We start from the raw sequence: 18,570 nt of genomic DNA on the forward strand, positions 1-18,570 counted from the left end.
GCTATACTCATTATAGACATATATCAGAAAAATACTACTAATATCATGCTACAAGTTCTTTTAGAGAGGAGACAGAAAAGAGCAAACACACATTTCTGTTTTGGCTTAAAAAAGAAGCATTACTTTCTTTTTACTCAAGAGGGAGTATGAGAACATGAAAATAGTTCAAAGCCATGTGCATGCTTTCAACCTACTATATTGTTTTGTCTTTGTGCACTTTTCTCTTAAAAGGAAAAACGTATGCTGAAAGTCATGCTTCTTAGTATGCATTGCAGACAAGTAAGAATTCACCTGAATTCCACTATCAACTGACAACAGCTCAGTTTGCAAAGCTGAGATTACAATATCTACCTGAATATGGCCCACTCTAAGGTTACTGAGCAAGAAAGCAGACTATTCTTCCGTAAGCACTCCAATAGTGGAATAAGTCCAAATGAACGCAGCAGGAACCCACTCAGGTGAGTTTGGACTAATAATACTACAGTCGAAAAAAATTTCAAATGCACAGTAGCAATATTTCTTTAAATATTTAAAACAGATTGTAATATCTGTTTTAAATTAATCTCCAGTCATTAAGTAGATTAAGCAATGTGAAAATTCGTATTTTACTTCAACTTCCAATTCATGAAGTAGTGTTCCAGTGTGACAAACAAGTTGTTGCTTTTTGTACTTTCTGCAGCAGCTGAGCCATAAGAAAACCCGAAACATTTCCATTTCCAATTTGATCCTGACAAATAATTGTCAGTAAACAACATTCCATTAGGATGTTGAAAAGAGCAAAACTTCACACTACCACAGACTTCAAATCTTCAAGATAAGCTTGTCACAAACACTATACCACATTTTGTAGTAGGAGGGCAGCTCAGGGATGTCAGTTTGCTCCCAAGATGTTCACAAGCCAATAAAGATATAATGCTGGCAAAACTCAGGTCTGCTCAGTACTAGACAATGTGGAAGGACAGAAATAGGTTGCAAACAATGCATGTACAATACAATATGATACTGTGCAAACAACACTTAATCCAAAGAGATTGCTTCAGAGCAAACAGTGTGCCAGAGGGAATACCTTGAAAATTATAAGTTCTAAGCTATTGGCACGATTCTACCTGTTTCAGTGTGCTTTGAAAAACAAAGGGGAACCTAGATTCCAATTTTAACAGTAAGGCACCTGAAATGAAGTTCCATGAAAAAGTCTTTCTGCCTGTAATCTATGTAGCCTGAGTTATTTTCATAAGAAGTATTAATTTGGATCATATCTAGTTACTGAACTGTCCTACTTTATAATTATGATAAAACAGAGACTATGGCAAGAACACTGTTGTATGAAGCTCAAAAAACATACTTCCTTATAAAGTATACCATGGGGTTTATTATTCTTTTATTCTTCACAGTGCAAAATTATTTGCAGGTCAGAAGATAAACACAGGATTATCCTACAGTCATATCCTATGTCACCTACAGCAGAAAGATGTTCACAAAGAGCCAAGCATGGTGTTGTCAACAGCTATATGATCCATTTATACAGGTCAGCTTTTTACCACACCCATTGGAAATCCCATCACATCAATTCAGATGGTAACATTTGCAAAAGTTTATTCTTAAACAGTTCTTCATGTAGTTCAACAAGTTGAAAAGGAATCAAAAGCTCAACTGGCTCAGCAATGTACTGCGGTGTCTTCAGTCAGAAGGGTATGAGCATTGTTTAACCTCCATGCTATGGATCATTCCTCCCCTCCACTGCAGATAAACTCCCAGGAAGCTGCTCTTTTCCAACATATTTGAGCAGATAAAGACACAAACGAATCTCTGACTGCTCAGACAAAGTAAGCAGTTCTCAAAGCTCCTACAGCTATTTTATTGCCTGCTTGCAGATAAACACACCCATGATTCTCTGCTCCATTTAATGGCAGGCTTCCAGTTGGAGCCAGGATTTTTTTTATTTATTTTTTTTTTTTTAATCCAGGCTAGGGAGCAATTAGATTAACTAAGAACTGTCAAGGTAGGAATTATAATTAATGTCAACATTGGTGATAGCATCCTGTCCAACAGTCTACAAATCTGATAAAAGGGAAGAAGAGTAAGTAACTAAATAACTTTTAAGTTATTTTTATGGTGTTAAGATCATCAAGGAATTTCTATCTGGAGTTGTAAATCTTGGTTGCCTTGAGTGACTGGCTTCAAGTTGTATCAATACTTCTAAGTTTTATACATTACAGCCTGCACAGGTCCTCTGCACAAAAAAATACAATGTTACCTTTAGTCCCCCATGGATTTACACAGGACATGCAGCTCACCCACTAGAGAAGTGAACTGGATAGTGTAACACAACTTGGACACAGTGAGTATCATGTTAACTTCCACATAAAACCCTGAAACACAGAACAGTTACCTCCAGATCCACAAGAGTAAGACAGATAACAGGTGCCAGCACAAAAAATAGTTTTAATCTTCAGGGACAATATTTTCAGGGAGAAATCTCTGCAAATACAAGTTAGGAAAAAAGAAAAAAAAAAGCAGGATTCCTTGACCTCTCTTTATTATGTCCTTCTATTTACTATTTGAGCCAAATAAATTGAGATTAAAATATGCTTATGGGTGAAAAATCCTTATGGATTTTATCCCTCATTCATCTTGCTCATCTGATTAAACTGAGATGACTCTTCTTAAGCTGTCCTGTTCCTCAGTTGACTTTTTTTTACAGAATAACTTGCTCCAAACCAATCCAACCACGTCTCCTTACGTATCCGTTCTATTTGTCCCCTACATTCCTCCCCAGTGCAATAATCCCAAGGTCCACACACTAAGGGAGAGCAAAAAAGTGGGCAACAGAACAGCTGTGTACCACCCAAAGAGGGCAATAGACACCCAATTTAGATTGCCTCCTTTCCTTCCCGGGGAAAGCTGTAGACCACAGGGTACAGAATTCCCCATATTTAGCCGGCACCAAATATTGAAAAAATTTATAGAAACAATCATATCCAAGACACCTCCATCTCTGTCAAAATGTACCCAAAACTGGCCAAGAGGCCAAAAACTAACAAAGAACAGAGCATATGATCAGTCTCATTTTCATTGAGAAGGTGACCAAAAGAAGTCAAGAAGCTGTTCCACCCATTTTAATTCCTCGGAGTCTCGTAAACACAACTTAAATGAGAACAGACCAGGAAAAGAAAAGCATTACACCAAAGTCACATCATTACAGGCACAAATTCAGCTGGCATCTTCTGCACTACTATACATAAAGCTGAATGCAGGCCTTGTGAATATGCAGTTGTCCTTAACAGGAGGACTTTGATTTGCTGCAGACATTTGTTTGAAGGGGACTAGTTAAACACAGATTGGTATTTACAGATAACTGGTACAGTTAGCATAGTTGGTTCTAGTTAACAAGTAGAGATAATGGTGTCTTCCTTCAATTGAAAAACAATTTGTTATTGTCAATTTTATAGCCTACATAAAACTAATATATCAAAACTGAATCCTAGTTTGTTTCCCTTCCTTTAAGGGATTACATAAAGATTTGAAAGTCTGTCATAATAACCTCATTACCCACTCATTTTTATGATGAGTAACTTTCTTCCCCGAAGACTGTTTTATATAATAAGCATCAATTACAACTGCTAACTGATACGTTATAGCACCCATCTTTACTCTGTTTAACAGAAATAGAACTTGATACATTTGAAGAAACAGGAATAATTTAACTGCAGTATATTAGCTGCCTGCACAATATTAAGAAGTAGTTAATATGCTTTAACCAAAATACTTGCAAAACTATAACTTCCTGAACAATTAAAGAAAATTTAGCAGTGGAAACTCATATTGCCCTAAACAAATAACTTCTTATATAAAGAAATTAATGCCTGCATTATTCTGCACTTGACACCTAGTATAATCTGTCATCTCTAGAAAAGCAATCCACAATATATTTCATGCTGTAGTGAAAATGTATGGCAATTATTTGTCAGTATTTCCTAAATTGAGTTTAAAAAGTCTCCCAAGTTTTTTAATTCCTCAAAGTGAATCAAAATTCTAGTACCTCACATGACCTACAAACTACAAGTTCAATTTTCTAAGAAAAAGCTCAGGAAAAAGAATTTTGAAAAATGGCAACATATATCATATCAAAGGACCATGAAGCAATATAATCTGTTGTGAAAATATAATAAATTCAACCAGTTACTTCACTGTTTATTGACTCCCATAGTTTCAGTTTGGATAACAACAGCAAAAGTATATTTGAGAATGTATTGCTTGAAAATAGCACTAGCATACTAAGTGCCAAATAGCTGGAAGACACCTCACAAATGATTCAGATATTTCTGCAACAAAAGCATTCCAGGAAAAGGAGGGAAGCAACTCCAGGCAAGCAGAATCTAACCCTCCCATCATCTGGTTCCAATTACAACATCCAAACCAGATCAGCAGAAACACTCCATGACCCAGAAATTGATAGGATACCTGAGGACACAGGATGGGACATGATACCAGCTGCTTTAAGAACTAGAGAATAAGGAAGTTTTAAAAGTTAAATCAGCATTATTGCTGTGTCATTGAGTTTGACTGGTGTTTTATTACAGTTTAAATGCACAACATCCATCTAATTCAGCACAAAGTAATATCACTATTTTATTAAGGTAGAACAAGTATTTCAAATGTTAAATAATAACAACAAACTTTAAGTAGCAGACTAGAGAAAGAAGAATGAACCCTAATGTTCAAACCTATCTTAGAAATTACTAATCTCATTAGATAATGAAACAGGCCTCCTGAAACTAAGCCTCATAAAGTTAGAAACTTCCACAGCAGTCTCACAGAGGCTCCACAGGGCCTTAGTGCCAACTTTTGGGCATAGCCATAAGCAAGACAGCACCTTCTGAAGTGAGAACAGATATGCATTTCATATGCTTTGAGTCATTATTTCAGCATTTTCTTACCAAAAGGCCTGTCTGGCTTCCTGCAAGATGACTTCTGAGGAAGTACTTCCATAAGGAAATTTCTTGAAACCCACATGGAACAGCATACAAAAACCCTGACAAACTGAACAACAGAAACAGTCTAGAACAAAATCAAGGTCCTAAGATTTCAAACCCCGTAGTGTACTGAAAACAAAGCAGCTACATCACTGACCACGTAAACAGCTAAGAAAACATACAGCCCTTGAGCCCAACTGTGTGTGTCTGCAAGGCTGATACAAACCAAAGCTGCAACAGTCTGCCTGATATTCCCATAGCCTTTCTCCCAATAGCTCTGGTGCAACTATTAGGTGGTAAAGCACTTAAGAAATGGCTCTAGACAAAAATTAACCTATACTGTTGTTTGAACAGACACATTACCTAAACAAGTCTGCTGGTACCAAAGACAGCCCAGAACAGCACATAGCTGAACACAGGGAAAGTAAAACTGCAGCACTTCCAGCCTATAAACACTGTGGCAAAACAATGCAAGTGTTTTAGGGTTCCTCAACCATAATCTGGCACCTGTTGAAGATTCCTCACTTATTTCAAGTCATGTAATGGCTGTTACAAAACACTGGGAAGAATTCTAGATACTTGCAATGGTTTATCTGTACTGATCCAGAGATCAGTGGGAAGCACAGCAAACTCAAGCCCACCACCAAGGTTAACACAAGGTTAAAGCTTGCTTTCATAGCTCAATAGACTAAAGTTACACTGTGAAATAATTTGGGCAATATTTACACATTTACATTAGAGTCTAGAATACTGTTCCTGCTTCTACAAGTTCAGTACATGGCTGGTGCTTTCTCTCAGTCTATTCTAATCCCTGAGGGAACTCAGCTCTCTGAAGCTGATGGTGCTGAAGTGCTTAAACACAAAGTGTAAGAGTCATGTCTTCTTTCATATTCAAGTTGTAAACATGAAGATAAACATGTAACATAATGTTACATGTAAACATCATGTAACATTACATCTGTAATCAGATCCTTCTGTAAACAGAAGGCATTAATTTTGTATTAAGATTATACATCATGATTAACAGTCACAGCAGACATGATAGAATAATGAACAATTGCAACTAGCTTAGCCATCCACAGACTTGCATGGATTCAGAGGGAAGGCAGACAAACAGGTGCTATGGTACCACAGCTGATTTTCTACCATGAAAGGCTGAAACAGATGAGGGGGATCTGCGGAAGAGCCTCCCACATCAGAGTTATCCATAATCAAAAGTCAAGTTACATTCATGGGAAGTGCATTTGATATAGAATGAAGATACTCTTACAATCCCCATGTTGTAAAAGTCAACATATAGCCTACAAGGATGAATTTTAGTAATGCAGAATCAACAGGTCAGGTTCTTAACTAGTGCTATTCTACTAAGAACTCAGTGAAACATTTCAAGAACACATTTAAGGTAGTGTCACCTAAGACATATGAGATACAGCCATTTTTTATCCTGTGTTTCAAGGACAAGAAAGCACATCTGGAAGCTAACTTTTGATTACTTATAAGCTACACTTCACTGACACTTGCACAGGGCTGCTGCTTCCAGCTGTTCTAGAGAGCAACAAGAATGGAGTTCCCTTGAAGGCATTATGCCAGAGCTTGCAGTATGAGCTTCAGCAGTGCACTTTTAAAAGCGGTTCAAAAGCACTGCATTCAAAACTTCTTCACAGCATACTCAGTATCAAAAATTCAGGGTTTTTTGGTCAATCATATTTCACAAGGAATCTCAATCACATCAGTGTGTCCTTTTTGCCACTGAACATTTACACTTCAATATACACTATAGAAATTAAAGGAAGATTTAAATGTAAGCATATTGACTTGGCTTGATTAAGTAAATTCTTTGAGAAAAGTCTGAGGGTGGCTTCCCAAAGACATACTTGAAAAACCACAGACTTTCCTCTAACACAAGTATCTTTTTAATTGTTATAAACCCAGGCCTTCCTTTGGAAGTTCAGAATGTCAGATGTGCATTTTTCTAGAAACGGCAAATATTTGCAAGGATATTTTTACAGTCAGAAAGAATGACAATCAAGATCCACATTGACTAAACTCAAACTGCACCCAGACAGCTTCACTGCTCTACAGGCAGGAAAGTTAATTTGTGACAGAGAAATCTAGAAACAAATGGTGTCTGCAAAGCAAAACAGTTATCAGGCTCATGGCAGGCTGCACCCAACCATCTTATGGAATCTATAGAAGGGATGCAGACAGCATCTCTTCTGTAGGTTAGGGCTCCACCTGCTACAAGTAGCCTTTTTGTTTTGCAGGCATCTCTTGTCACACCAAGACAAGTTCTGATGCTGATAGCTCAGGGAATTTATCCTGCTCAAACAACTGTTCTTCCCTGTTAGCCACTCATAATACTACTACAGTGAAAACTCACATGAACACCCTTAAATTCTTTCAAGTATTAGTACAGACAGAATGAACACAGGAGCCTTGTTTGAGTAACAGTCCTATACAATTCTTGACAAAGAAAATGTCTAAGCTTACAAATAAAGCATTTGTGAGGCAGGCACTGCCTTCTTCCACAAGTTAGCACCTAGGTGAATGAAGTTTCAGCAAAAGCTGAGTAGGAATACCACAAGACATTATACTTCACATCTCATTCTAATTTAACAGCTTCTAGTGAAGGATGCAGGAAATGAGTACTCCAGCAAGTGCAAGCACGTTTACACCAAAGACCACAGCACAAATGATGCAAGCATATAGGACTGAATGCAGGGCATTAGCAAGAGACACCAAGAAGGTACCACCAAGCTCTCCATCTCTTCTTCACAAATACAGGCAAGCATTCTCTCTCCCCACAGGTAGACTGCATCAATATACCAGCCAAATGGAACCTAATAAAATACGAGCATGTTGGAGTTTGCATTTCAAAAATTTTCTTTTATTCCTCTACGGAATCATGCAGCTGCAGCAAATTTCTTTAGTGAAATCTGATTTGGCAAAGTAAGTTACTTCATTCATTTTATGACTTCGCCATCTGTTTTACCACCTAATTAGAAATGCACAAGTATTTTTGGTTGTATTATTGCAGGAGCATTCCTTCTGTAGCCATATTTTGTTCCAGTAATGTCTCCTTCTGTTTATACTCTACACAGTGCAAATTTCTTCTCCTAAAATCATCATAATTTTTCCATTTTATTCAGAGAAAAAGGATTTCATATGCACAATTCACTGAATGACACTGGTTTGCAAATAGACAAAAACCTTTTGAATAGGTGATTCACGAAGGGGTTATAGACCTTGATGTTGCATAGTAATGAAGCACTCATAAAGCTGAAACACTGTTAGGCAGATCTCTCCCCATTTTTAGATGCCATTTATCCTAAAATTGTTAGATATATGATTTGAAAAATTGATACAGTTAATCTAATAGACCTAAAATACCCAATCAGGCAATGAATTGTCTTTTAGTTCAATATATGCTTGCCAAGCATATGATACATGATAGACATTTATGGCTATTTCACAAATTATGGGCATTAAATTTGAAATGGCTACAAACAGAGGGCATTCAGTCCATTATATTAATATGAAATTATTAATATTCAAGTCAATTTAACAATTTTCACATCAAGTGAATCAAGGTGGTTTTCATCATTTCCCGCTTAAAATGCTGATCACACTTTTCTTGCAGTACCACAGAAGGAATACTCAAATTGAATGTTCACAAACTTTAAAGTTGCTTTCTGCTCCTGTTTCAGTTCTTACAGATCTTACAATGCACAAAGAAACTCAGAACTGTTAAATGACTTTACAAGAATATAAGTGAGCTCCAAGTTTTAACAGAACAGGCTATCTAAAAAAAGTTCTTTACAAAGCAACATATGTGAAAATCATAGACCAAATTCAGAACACAGAAGCAAGCATAACATCCATTTCTGACTACCTGGGGAACCAAGTGAAGCAGCTATCAAAAACTTCTGATAAACAACTAGAAATTAGGTTTTAGATCATACTCCAAAGGCAAAGACTTTTGGAAAAGGCACTGTTAAGGATGGTGTACTATTGCACATCACAATCAAGTGCATCTCTTTTCCTATGACAACTTGACACAGAATGCAAAAGCTAAAGGCATTTCAGCAGTGGTCACAGACCAAACTCAGTTTATTTAAAAAGCCAGTCTCCTCATGGAAAAACCACTATAGAAGTCTGTCTATTGTGAAATCCAGTATCTATATCAATATTTAACTAATTTAATTCTACACACATTGCAATGCTAAACAGTACCAAGTGTGAGCTGCTTTCCTTTCTGTACACACAGCCTTTTAAATTCCTGTGAGAATTTTGTGACCTAATACCTTTTCAATGTTGTAAGGTTTTTTCCTGCCTAAGAAACCTTCACTACACCTCTGACTTATGAAAACATTTTCTTTTCAGCTGGTCGCTTCCAAGCTTTCAAGTCAATTCAGATGATTCTACTAGCATCAGCACAGTCAGAAGCTAATTTTACTGCTTTTCTTCTTGAGGGGTTTATTTCTTTTACTTTAATGCACTTGCAGTCAAGAGTCCTGTATAAAAAAGTTAGTGTTATTTAAACCTATTCCTGTTGTTCATAGATGATAGTATGACCAGTCTTAGTTTGTGGTAAAACAGGAATTATGTTCCTGAAAATATCACCTTCATACCCCTGACCATCTAACTACGCCATTTTGACTAGGTTAGGTTTCAGTATTTAATCACACTGTATTTCATTGTTCATACTATCTTAAAAGAAATCCCAGTACTTGGCTACAAGATTGTTTCTGTTTCAGTTTTTCCTCAGAGAAACATTTTTCTCCATATTTGTAGAAAAAGTCTTCTCTCCTAAAATTGTAGCAAAACTTATTAGAAAGATTAGAATATAAAACTTCACTCCTCAAACAACAGATTGTTTTCCTCAAATTTTCCAAACTACTCTTAAGATGCTTAGATCTTAAGACTGCTTTTACAATGCTCTTCAAAATACTCCAAGCAGAAGAAAATCACAAACTCTGCATGTTACAAACATGGCCACAGTTCTGATTCATACATCTTGCAGAAAATATTTTTGTTAGTTTACTTCATTCCTCTACCGCTTTGACTTCAAGAGCTATAAAATTCAACCTTTTCAAGACAACAAATACAGGTTAACTTTTAGAAAAAGATGCTCTTCTACTAAAGTTCAACATGTACTAAACAAAGTACTCAAGTACTAAACAAAGTTACCTAAAAAGAAACAACTTTCTCATTATGATCCAAGGAAAAACATTAAAGAGGCAGAAGAGTGAAGAATTTTCTCAAAAATCAGGACCACCTAAGGTTTCAGAATTATTCCAAACTGAAACATTTAGTATCTCACTCTGGTTCTTGGGTAAATAAGAGCTGAGAAATTCCAGCATTTTTTGTGAGTGGCTGCACTATGCCATCTTTAAGGGTAATTGTAACTCTAAGCCCGTCAGTAAACTAATAACTACATGGCCAAAATCAGCGATCAACAGGGAGACAGTTGCATGGGTGTACACACACAGGCTTTCCAAAATTATGTTGTGGATCAGCTAGTGGCCTCTTCAACGCCACCAATCTATAAACTGTAACCTCCCACACTCTCAATACAAGAAAAACCAGCTGGCAATGCCTGCAATGGGATTTCTTAACAAAGCACAGAGGTATTTAAGATGTGGAATATATATCGGTCAAAAGTATTTTCCCCTAAAAGCAGAAGCACAAGGGTAAAAAGTTGAAATCATGACTTAAGATCCAACTTATTATCAAAACAAGATGGGAGAAATAGGACAGACATCTGGAATTAAGACTTGGAATTTAAATCCTCTAAGTCCAAATGGCAGTAACAGCTCCTGCTTAATTGTTATTATAAAACCACACCTGTGACAAGTTCTTCACAAAAAGAACGCTGCACCTAGAAGAACACTTGGTTAACTCTAAAATTTCTGAAACAAATGCATCTATATTTCTTATATTCTATAAAGCAATCCTTTATGTTACACTATACACTAAAATAAAATGAGTACTGATGCAAACCAAAATAATTCAGATGAGCAGCCTTCTTGTTCTTTACCAGTACCTTAACTCCTTATTATTTTTCTTATCACAGTCTTGATTAAATAGGGGAAAACAATCAAGTTCTGGCATTCCACACATCTCAAATTAGTGGGTTTCTTCCTACAGTGTACTCTGAGATGTTGCAGAATACCTGGAATTAATTATGAATGTTACCTCTAGCTATATTTTCTTCCTAACAATACTAACCATTTAATAACATTTTAAATGGCAGACTTGTTGAACTGAAAGCAGTTTCTGATATGCATCTGCTCTTTAAATTTTGAGTGACAACACTGGACTGTATAGAGAAAGAGAACAGAGTGCAGTGTTTTCTTTCCAGGTTACATTTTCCTGGTTTATTATATACTTTATTTGCACTGAATATAAAGCCTGGACCCTCAAAACCATCAGGTCTAATCAGCATCAGACACAAAATATACAATCAGAAGCAGGCTTTAATAAATCACAGTCATCCAGGCCTGTGCTTTCTCATTGATTTCAATATATAAACTACTTCAGTGTAAAATAAATTTCACATTCATTTTCAAATCAGTGACAACTTCAAAAATATAAACTTATTAAAAATCAGAGAATTCAAGCTGTGATAAAGTACAGTGAGCTACCAGTCATGACTTTACTGGACCAGTCACTGAAGCACTGCAATGAACTCCTAATTTGGACAGTATAAATTTTGACAAAATTTTACAAAAATCAGTGCAGTGTGCAGCATTATTTGTTAAAATACAAGTGTTCTGAGGATTGGAATGAAGCATATTTGCATGTTATACTACATAGGTGAAATTAATTCAGGCATTTAAATGTGCAAGAACTTCATGATTTAGTGCTGTCATCCCAAAATAGCTTTTCCACACAACAGTCACTTGGATTCAGTGACTGGATTCACTGATTTTGCTTACTTGGATTTTCAAGGATGACAGTGACAAATGGTTAATGATGAGCTGCTACCAGCCTTGCTTAGAGTAGGGCCTTGGGGTCCATCTACTCAAACATCTCCCATTATGTGACCTCACCCATCAAGTGTGGGTTTTGTGACTGACATTCCATGCCTGCAGATGTCTGTCATATTAACACTGTTTCCCTGTCTGTATAGTTTCTTTTATTTTGAGGTCTGAAATAAATCTCACTGGGTAAGTGTTGCTGGTATTAACTACTTCTGTGTTAAAAGCCTTGTCAGGAGACAGCACAGTTATACCAACAGAACTACACTGCTACATCCTGAAATGACAGACTTTCTTTACACCACCTGACAGGCCTGAAAGGGATACTAGCAAAGCCAAGGACTGTACCACACATAGTTGGCTTTTTATTTTCTCCACAGTTGTTTCATTTTTGCCAGACTTACATGTTTACTGCAATCTATTTCATGTTGACAAAAACATTTCTGCCTGTCTGTATGTAGGTACTACATGTAGAGCATTCTCAGACTCCCAGAAACAAGGATCAGTTAAAGATCAAGTCTTACAGTAGTACAGAAGGATATTAAATTAGTATTTGAGACAATAAAATGAAACAGGTACCAAGGCCTGAAAGAATGGGTGATCCCTGCTGCCCACCTACTAAACACAGGTGCAAAGCACCTTCATAAACAACATTTTCCATAATTTGCAGAAATACTTGTTTGGTGGTACAATATATTAACACCAATTTTTAATGAAACCTTGTGGGCCACTGCAATAGACATTCCCACACTCTTGCATCAAATGATGTATTAAACATACTGGTATAGAGAGAAATACAATGCATTATACATTCATACATACAATGCATGAACTTTATTGGTAGGAATTCAATGTACATCACAATTACTGCAACTAAGGAGCCAGTATCACAAAATAATCATCATCAATTCCACTAAAGTAACAATTGCAGAGTTACTATGCAACCAACTCTGCATCTCTTGTTTGTTCTACCTTCTTTGCATTCTTGGCTCCCTTCCATTACAAACTGATTACAGCATAGCTTACCTTGAATTCTCTGTAGTAACTGTCTACATCATCTAACATCTTGAATACACCTTTCTCTGTTATTACCCCTCTGTGCAAAGCCTGGACACTTCAGTGTTGCAAATCTATTGTCCGAAAGGTGCTGGGAATTTTGACAAACAGAATCCTAAACAAAATATGTGCAGTAAATACTAAGCCCCACTCTGGGCAAAGACAATGAATTCTCTCACTGGTTCATTCTAAGGCAGAATTACTTAATCTATACTACATTTCTTTCCAACTTGTTCCTACTTTTCAAATCAATATTGTTTTTTCTATGGGAATTTCAGAATTTTCCTCCTTGCTGTAAGGAGTCTCTAAGGCTCCAGCCTATAAGCTTAACCTGACGGTTATGGGTTGCACAACTACTAAAGAGATTCAACAAGCAGCTATAAACACTGATAAATCCTTGGGATTTAGGTGCTGACTCTGACTCACAATAGTTAAGAAAACAGGATGAGTAGCAAAACAGGATTTAATAATCCCCTGGTCTGAAAGGTACATTTGCTATAAAGTGACTCCAAGTTATTTATATCCACAAGTACTATAACCAATTTCAAATTCTGCAGACAATAAACCCTGAAAATAACTTTTTATAACTATAATGAGAGTGGATTTTAAGTACTGCAACAGACTAATAAAATGTAACAATTTCTTCCATACTTAGCAAGTTATAAAATGCAAAATATTTTGCAGAACATTTAGTGGACATACATAATATGAACTGTTCTATTTACTTGGTTCTCACATAAATTCTTTTTAAGGTAGAAAGGAGGTTTAACACAGTTGTCCTGTAATTAATTGTGTGTTTGAGGCAGGCAGACTACAATATGTTCACAAGCATGCTGTCTCTAGCCTACCAAACTACCTTGTTCACATAAAATAGATTTCAATTTAGATGTGAAGTAATTTCAATAGCTTGGAACCATTAGAAGTTTACTGGAAGCTGGCTATAAGCACTTTCAAGGGGGTGGGGAATTCCCCGTCTAGAAGATGTTTTCAGCCACTGATTCCCAGGACCACGCTTCCGACAGCACTCACTAAGATGGAAAAGCAACCAATTCTAAAATACTTTTCTCATATAATTATTTCTTCCTCTGTTGTAAAATTGCAGCAAAAATAATGCTGTTGTCAGTTGGCTGAAATGTAGTACCTAAACAACTTTTTATATAAGACACTGTATCTATAATTTCCATTGATATCAGAGACTGCCATATATCTAAGTTTCTAAGACAGTAGCAACTTTTGCCTCAGCAGTTATCTTCTTCCAAGTCAGATACACCTGAAATTTAACAGGATCAAAGACACTTCTTAGATGGAACACCTTTGTTTCAGGGCAATCCCTCAGAAAAAGTAGATACACGGATGTCAGTGCATGACTAAGTAACTGAGGTTAAAACCACAACTGCTCTTATGGAAACTGGAAGTCTGAATAAAGAAGACACATGGATCATGGCAAGGTCTCCAACTACACTCACAGCCTTGTGCTCCTCCTTGGCCACCTTTATCCAGCACTGCCTTATCCTCACAGCCACATCTCTCCCGGCCCCACTTCCCCACGCCCATCCCTTCCTGTCAATAGCCTACTGTACCTATGGGTTATTTATCTAAAGAGTACGTGACCACAGGTGACAGAGATTACAAAGAATGCACAGTCAGGACACATTCCAATTTTCACTTTCATGACTAAAGATTCTCTCCTTAAAGGCCCAAAGAAAAAAATAAAGACAATATTATTACAACATCAAAGAACACAAAACTCAAAATACTTCACCTTAGAATGTTTGTAAACTTTCCCTTCCTCAAATTCAAAAGAGCACTAGAAACAAAAGACTGAGATCAAGGAATTTGCAATAGTGAAGGAGTATAATATTCACTATCCAGCATCACAGCTTATTTAACCTCACAGTTGACCTCTCATGCAGTGGACTGAAGGCTTTTTTTGATCTTTCTGTGCAACACTACATCATATCTTCCTATTTCTACAGAAAAGAAGAAAGGGTAAACATGACTAGCACTACCAATCCCTCAAATTTCTACCATTTGGAGGCTTCCACAAAAAAATGTTTGACAAGCAGTCGCGCAAGCACAGACTGAAAGATTTAAAACTCCATCAAAGATTGACCTATAAAAGAGTAGTTCTTCATTCTATTAAGAATGCTCCCAGTTTCCCAGGACTTAACTGTTGAGGTACATGCTATTAGATTAATAAGTCAGCTGAAAAGAAGTGCATTTTAAATTAAGAACCCAGTTATAATCACTATTAATTATCCTGAAAACTAACAGAAGAGCAATATCTTCTCCCAGTCCAGCCCCTCTCTCAGGAGCTCCCATCTTTTCAGTTTAACTTGGAAAAGACAAAGAACAGAGAAGTTATGGAGAGATCTAAACATAAAATTCTATGTAAACTGAAATGCCAGCAGAGGCACATATCACTTACACTTCTGGAAGTGTAATGTTTTACAGTGCAGAATGCAAGTCTCTTTCCAATAAGAACTGGAAATGCAAGTGTGAAACAAAACATCAGGGTCACTTTGAGTCTGAAAAAAAACATTCTGGCAATCTTTCTGCCCAGACTGTTTGGGGATGCTACAAACAAACACCCATCAGGTGACTCTTGGGCTACATATGGCCCACTTAACATACTCATTTTAAAGACTCAATTAAGGGGAAGGAGCTGACGCTATTGACTTCCATTTAAAAGAAACCCAAACGCAAACACCAAATCGCTTACCTAACCAAATGGATGAGCACCGAAAGGCTCTTTTATTTGGGGAACTTAATAGCATACTTCGTACAGCTCCCTTGTGTTACAAGCAAACATAAGCTCCAGTTACCAGTAACTAGAAAAGCCCAGCACATGAAAGCGGGCAGCAATTAAATGTTACAGAAACCCTGCTCTTACTCACCCTAGAACAGCAGCGCCCACATACACGCACAGGGACTCCGGCGCCCGGCCGGGACAGGAATCGCCGCTACAGCCGCGGTTCGGTCCCGCCAGGCCGGTGGGTGAGCGCCCCGACCCCGCTCCCCGCCAGCCCCGGGGCGCGGGCCCCTTTGTTCGGGGTGTCTCCGCTGCCGCGCCCCGCCCTCCGCAGGTACGGGCGGCGGCCGCCACCGCCCCGCGGCCCCGGGAGCCGCACCCTCCGCAACAGGCGGCCGGACCCCGCCGCCCCTTCCCCGCTGCTCCCGCGCCCCAGCGAGCTGCGACGGAGATCGCCGAGGTCGACGCCCGTAACCTTCAGGGAGCGGCCACCGGGCCCCCGCAGGAGGTTCGGGGCGACGCCCGCCCGTCCCCACACCCCGGGATGGGGCCGCAGGCGCGCACCGCCGGCCGGGGGCGGCGGGGCGGCAGCCGCACCCCGACACCAATTCCCGGGAGGCGCAGAGTGACGGGCGCGGAGCCGCCGGAAGCCCCCGCCCGCACGGCAGCTTCCCCCACACCGGAGAGCTACCCCGGCGCGGGTGGAGCCAGTTCTTTTCGTTCCCCCCAGCCCCGGCGACCGCGCTGGCGGCGGCTTCACCCCGGCTCGGCCCTGCCCTGCCCTGCCCTGCCGGGCCCGCGCGCCCCCGTCTCACCCGCGGCGGTGGTGCCGGCGGCGCGCGCTCCGCTGCCCGCCCGAGGAGCGCGCGGGGAGGGGCGGGGCGCGCGAGGTGAGGCCCTGGCGCCGCCCCCGCGCGCACGGCCGGCGGCGCGCGCGGCCCGGGGCGGAGGGCGGGCCCGGCCGGGGAGGGGCGGGGAGGGGCGGAGCGGAGAGCGCCGCCGCCGGGCCCGCAGCGTCGTCACCGGGCGCGGCCCCGCCACCCCCGCCCCGCGGGCGGGGCGCGGTGTCAGGCGCCGAGGCGCGCAGGCGCAGTGCCGGCCAAGGCCGAGCGGAGCGGGGCGGGGCGGCGCGGCCGGTCCCGGTCCCGGAAGGGGGCGGCTGCTTCCGCCGCAGGCGCGCGCGGGGTCGAGCCAGGCGGGGCGCGGCGGGGGCGGATAACGGGCGGGGCGGGGCCGGCGCCTTCCCCGGGCGGGTTATTCCGGTGTGGGGCCGTGTCCCGCTTGTCCTATGGCACCGTGACTCCGAACCTCAAACGGCACCTGCTCTCCTTTCCCGTTTCTCCTCCTTTGTCTCAGCCGAAACTCTTAGGGGAGATAGAAAACACTGTAGCTCGATGTCTGTCCCTCCTTCCCCCCAGCTAATCCTACATCTGGAGAATAGAGGAGGCGTGTCCTTCCATGGTAAGGAGATAAATTCCCTACATCTGTCGCTGGGTTTATAAACACAATTATTTTTTGTGGCGCTTTCCCCAGGGCACAAGTGTAAGCTCAGAAAGCATTTAATATATTGAGTTTAAGGAAAATGATCACTAGCAGAAGGGAACATGAAGCAGTGAGACTTTTAAGAGTTTCGGGTTGTTTTTTTATGGTAATGGACCACTCAATGCATGGAAGATTTTATAGATGCTAATTACATGTTAATGGCAGTCATTCAAATAGTAATAACGGGAGTGTCCTAATAGCTATCTTTTACTGCTAAATTGTGGACATAAAGGGGAGTTTGTGCAAACAGAACATGATTTAAACACATGATGTAAATGATGTAATGAAATCTAAGCATAATACACTTATATCAAAACTGACTGCTTAGTGTGCATCTTTGTTTTTCACACTGTAACCATTCACAGACAATGTAAATTGTTTTGAAGCATCCCCTCCTCCACATAATTGTTTGGCTGAAGGTAGTTTCCAAATCGAAATTCCAGATTTTGTCACCACAGATGGAAAACTTTGACCTCAGTGTTCACCTCAAGGAGCCATTGCACTTTGCTTGCAAAGCAGGTGCACTTTAAAATTTTCATTGTTGTTCTCTGTGCTCTGTTTTCTGAAATTTTTGGTATCTTGGCATTTCGACCTCATTTACCCAGTGTTTAGTATGAATTTCTCTAGAATTTAGTTTTGTTGGCCTCATATTTCAGTATGAGCTAATTTTTGCAAATTTCGTGGAGTTTGAGAAACTGATAGCAATCCAGATGCAATTCATTCTGGTAAAAATATCAAAATACATCCATTTACACAAAGAGATGTTAGATTGAGAGGAGAGGAGAGGAGAGGAGAGGAGAGGAGAGGAGAGGAGAGGAGAGGAGAGGAAGTAACACTGAGTCAGCCAAATGTCCAAAATAAAACACAAAACATTTTTGATATTTCATGACAGGTAAAAGTTTTCATGGTATATATGATTAGACTTTTCATGAGACCATGAAAAGGTTGGAAGAGTCTTTGCGTAATCCTGTACAAATAATGATTCAGGAATCCTCAGGAAATCATGGCCCAACTTATGCAGCCCTTTAAGTATCTCTGTGCTGTATTACTTTTTTAATGCTTATTCCAGATCCCTGCTGTTGCAAAAGTGGGTGAGTCGTAGTTAAGGTCTCATTAATACTGATGTCTGCCATTTATTACTTCTTTATTCCTTCAATACTAGAGCTAGTCCAGAAAAAGCTTTATCCTGTAAGTCATACTGTGTACTTATGCAGATGTTGGTAGCAACTGTTTCACTCTCTGGAAATGCCCCTTTGCATAGAAT

At 39.7% G+C, this 18,570-nt stretch overlaps 1 protein-coding gene across 1 annotated transcript in view; it reads right to left on the reverse strand.

The window, feature by feature from the left end:
- Positions 1-16,611, reverse strand: part of RALA (RAS like proto-oncogene A) — a 29,781-nt gene extending 13,170 nt beyond the window's left edge. Inside the window, exon 1 of the mRNA XM_062498100.1 lies at positions 16,580-16,611. The gene's annotated coding sequence lies outside the window, so the exon portion shown is untranslated. The remainder of the gene's footprint in view (positions 1-16,579) is intronic.
- Positions 16,612-18,570: the final 1,959 nt, after the last annotated feature.

This window comes from Cinclus cinclus, chromosome 1 (genome assembly GCF_963662255.1).
Source record: "Cinclus cinclus chromosome 1, bCinCin1.1, whole genome shotgun sequence".
NCBI lineage: Eukaryota > Metazoa > Chordata > Aves > Passeriformes > Cinclidae > Cinclus > Cinclus cinclus.